Below are 5,149 nucleotides of genomic sequence, written 5' to 3'. Positions count from 1 at the left end.
CTATGAATATTGTGGTGATACAACGTTTTACCTCAGGTTGCCCGAGGACCATCCTATACCTTGCCGTGATATAGGAAGCTAATGATACAACGTTTTACCTCACGTTGCCTGAGGACCATCCTATACCTGGTTTTGATATAGGAAGCTAACTTTACTAAGTGGATCCACTAGCTTAACTTTACGGGTTCATCTAAAAAGTATGACCCGTTAACTCCCATGTTGGCTACATGGTTCTTATGGAGAGTTGAGTTTAATATGAACTCGCGTCTCCAAATCGGTGCTCGATACTACTCCCAAAATGCTTTTGACTCATAAGTGTTTTAAACACATCTTTCTTTAAATGAGATAATTACTCAAAATCTAGCCCAAAGGCTCACTTGGAAACGATGTTCCTTTTCTTGAAAACTAGCCCTAAGGCTCTTTTGGAAAACATGATTCCTTTCTTACTTAAATGTAAAAACATTTAGAAACTTCTTTGGGAAGTACATAGTTCCCTATTAACTTTGGAGAAATGGACTCGACTCATTACTCCTTACTTTACTTGAACTCTTTACTTTTGACTTGACTTGAAACTCTTCACTCGACTTGAGACTTGAAACGACGTTAAGACGTTCAATAACGACTCTTTGAAAAGCTTTAACGACTTGCCTTGACTTGCTTAACTTCTAAGCTTGGCGCTAACTTCACTTGACTTGGAATCTAATTTTCTTGAATTGAATTATGGATTCAAGGACTTGATTGGTGTTTGGAAGGGTCTCATGATGTTTAGGAATGATTTGGGACATCCACACTTAAGAAAATCTTCGAACATAATTTCTGAAAACAGTGGAGTCCGCGTCCTGTCCGCGACGCGAAGAAGATTTTTTTGTTCACAGAGGGAACAAGTCCGCGACGCGGACTCCTCGCAAGCTTCCCGACTTTCCCCTTCACGTTACCAACTCTAAACCCTCCAACTTCAAGGGTTTCATCCTCCAATCACTTAGAACATAAAGTCCCTCAACATTCAATAGAATACAACTCAAAGACACCACTCCAATCATGTTCCACAACCAACAATAATTCCAACAACAACAACAACTAACAACTTTAACAACTAACAACTTTATCAACCAAGCCAATCCTTTCTTAATGAATAAAAGGGGCTAGGTGTGTGGGGGTAAGGATCACCCAACACTAAAAGCTCACATACCTTGGTAGGGATCACCCCCGACGAAAATCCACGATGATCTCCTCGATTTTTCCTCTTCTTCTTCTCCTTCTTCTCTTCTTCTTCTCTTCCTTCTCTTCTTCACTCTCAAGAACCCTAACTTTCACTCCCTCAAAATGGAACAAAATGATCCAAATATCATCCTAACACAACAATATATCCTCAAAAGAATTAGCTAGGGAAAAGACCAAAATGCCCTTAATGATTCCCGGACGGATTTTCTTGTCAATTGCCCAACTTTCAAAGGGCCATAACTCGCTCATACGAACTCGGAATTGAGCAAACTCGGCGGCGTTGGAAAGATCATTCCACAAGCTTCACAACCATAACTGGAACTACTCCTAACTCATCTTGAGCTGGAAGTTATGACTGCTCAAAGTTGGCCAAAAATCACTGATTTCCACACTTAGCCAATTTTCCAGATTTTCAAATCCTTTCCAAAAATGAAAATTTTCAAATTCTAAGCCTGTTCTTAGCTATTTCAAATTGTCGGATGTTACAATATCCTTAACATTCTTGTGCTTTAAAACTGCAATTGTGTGTGCGCAAGGTATCTCATTTTGTTGAAATCTTCCACAAGTACATGATTTTCGCTCAAGGCATACAATGTATCTTCTTCCGGCTTCATAAACTGAGAAAATATATTCAGATGAGGGAACAACCTGAAAGCACTAATAAGTTAGTGATACATTATATGATATTCCATTTTTATGTCATTTCCAAAGCAATGCTTAATAGTGAAATGATCCGAGTTTCTGATACATAAAACAGAAAGTTATGGATATTGATAAATACCTTCATCTTTGAACTTTTAGATGCGTTTACAGTCAATACCTCCTCAAATCTTCTGCCCAATGTGTCCTTTGTATATGACGCTATTTCTCTATTTTTACAGTTCCAACTACCAAATAAAAGTCTGGCTTCTTCCAAGAATTCTAATATAGTTAACCAACGTGCATCAACAAGATAGCCATTGATACATTCTGCGATGTTTGAAGTCATCATTCTACCTCTGTTTACTATTGAATGAACTCTTGACCACTTCTCATACCCACCATCCTCAAGGTAATCCTGCACCCTATGATCAACTTTCACCACCTTAGCCATTAATTTATCAAAATCCTCCTTTTTGTATGCCTTTGCCATTGAGTAAAATATATCACTTAGTGTGTTTTTACTCCTTTTGAAGTTTGAACAGACATTCTTCCAAAGATGTCATATACATGCACAACGAGGTATATTTGGGAACACAATGCTTACACTCTTCACAATACTTTCATTTCTATCTGATACAATACATATGCTTTCACGCTCGTCAAATGCTTTTTTGAATTGTTCGAGAACCATGTCCACGAACAGTCATTTTCAGTGTCTACAACACCATATGCCAACGACAATATGCAACTTAATCACAAAGCAACACACATTTAACTTATTGATACATAACGTTTACATTAAGATACATTGATTATACATATAAAACAAGTTCAAAATTACATCAGTATTTGCAACAGTCATAACTGCAGCATCAAGTGTGCTAGCTGATACAAAAGTACCTTTCTAAGCCCTGCCAAAATGTGCATCGTCCACTAGAACTACAGGTCTGCAGTGGTCGAACCCTCTCATCAATGGCCTTAGGGCTATGAAAAGATATATGAATTGATTATCTTCCATCTTTTGCATCATTAAATATGAATTTGGATACACTTTATTTAGCATCCATATGTATCTCGGCATCTGCTTATATCCATCTGATGGTTTACCCTTTAGTATCTCTAGTGCACATTCCTTAGCATGCCATGCTTGCTGGTATGATATTTCAATCCCATATAATTCTCGAATATCTTCAATTACATCTTTCGGCGTATGAATTCGTTTATGATTTACCAACTTAGGGGCAGTCACACCACTAATAAATCCAATTGTTGCTTGTACTTTTGTTTCCTATTCCGCATCGGAAACGTATGTTCACTATTGAAGTATCTCACTTTGAATACATCGGATTTCTTTCTGCAAGAAGACTTTAAACACCAGCCACATTCATCACTGAAACACATTAACACATAGCTGCCAAAAAAATTTCATCAGAATAAGGCATATAACAAAAACATTTCAAATATATAATGTTACAGTGTTCACAACTTGTCACATAATTATTCACATTAATGTATCGTCCATAATAAAGAACACAACAAATTTTTTTACAATATTTTTATGTATCAGGTACTACAGTTTGTTCATATAATTATTCACATAATCCTTACCAATTTGTTCAAATCATCAAACACCAACAAACTTATCTTTATGATACATATATTAAATATACTTATGTATCACACACTGTAGCAAATAGAATTGTACTAATCATGCATAAACTGAAGAAAAACAAATCAAATTAGAGATAAAACACTCCAATACCTCTTTTTATCCGATCTTTTCACTCTGAAATTAAAGTTGTTCTTTATTTTATATTTCACCATTACATCGATGAGTGTTCCTTTATCCTTATACAACTGTCCCGTCTTTACATCAGTACTCTTGAAATCAGTTATGTAATTTGTAGCATTTAATTCTGGAATATAATCTAAATCACAAACTCTCGATTCCACTAGAGCAAGAGCTTCCGTATCTCTTTATGTACCTTCCACGCATACGATTTCCCCGGATGAACAATCAAAGTTATGTATCTGCCCAACCATTTTCTCAGTTGTATCAATACATAGCAGATACATGCCGATTCCAGGCTCATTCCTTTTTAGTTCCAAATACAGTTTCACACCCATGTCGTTCTTGATTTTCAATGGACACGAGTTTCCTGCTACGATGTATCGAATTTCAATATCTTTTCTAACACCGTCGATCTCCAACTCCGCTAAATCAACGCTTTCAAATTGTAAATGTAATTGATTGTCCAACGACAATTCCATCAACTTTGTAACCTTCGTAATTAACATCGCTTACCCAAATTTCCAGAATGCCGTAACAAAATCGATATATTCATATTCTAAAGCTGCTTTTTTCGAGTTCTTAGAATATAGATCAAGTTTATCAGGATGATAGATGAAGGAGCTCTAATTTGAAATTTGAATTTATCAATCAGTTACGTAATGGAATTGAAGTTTTATAATCTGTCAGGCATGAATTATGGGATTTATATTTATTAAAATCAAATTTACGTTATTATTTCCTTATTAGACGCAACAGCTATTAAATAGAATGTATCTTACCTAATATATCCCGTAAACAGTCTATGTATCCCATAAACACAATTTTTAAGGGATTTATTGTAAAAAGAAAACTAGAAGGGATAAGATGTTATTTAGTAGTTATAATATGTCATTCCTATAATTTATACTATTTTATTTGGGTGGATTGTAATCCAAACCATTTTTGCTCAATCCATATTCAATCCATCCAAATCCGATCCAATCCAACCATTTGTCACCCCTAACTATAACAATGTATAACACATATATATGTATATCACATATATAATCAATATTCATAGATATACACCAAATTCCCTATACACAATATATAAGGAAGCTGTACACTGTTATACAAGAAGGGATATCAGAGTAAATATAATTTAAGAATGTCATGTCAATGATTTCCAAATCTTTGTCTGAATATAAGTGTGTGTTAGAGCAATAATTAATGTTTTTAAACGAGTAATTGATTATCGTGTTGCAAGTGTTGTCCACAGTTTCATAAGTTAAATCACTAGTCTAGGATTAAAAGAAAGAGCACAATTTCAACGTTATCATAATCATTTCCATGAACTTGCACTGTATATTAACATTATTGTGTAAACCCAACTTTAGCTTTAACGGGAATCTTAGTAGCTCGGTTGATTGACTACCTAAATTTCCACCTTGTTGGTGAGGGTTCGATTCCCGACATTGTAATCCCCTTCCCATTTCCCCTTTCCCTACACCCCCC

This window comes from Solanum tuberosum, unplaced genomic scaffold (assembly GCF_000226075.1).
Source record: "Solanum tuberosum cultivar DM 1-3 516 R44 unplaced genomic scaffold, SolTub_3.0 scf00268, whole genome shotgun sequence".
In the NCBI taxonomy this organism is placed as follows: domain Eukaryota; kingdom Viridiplantae; phylum Streptophyta; class Magnoliopsida; order Solanales; family Solanaceae; genus Solanum; species Solanum tuberosum.
Note: the sequence above shows the minus strand (reverse complement) of the source record.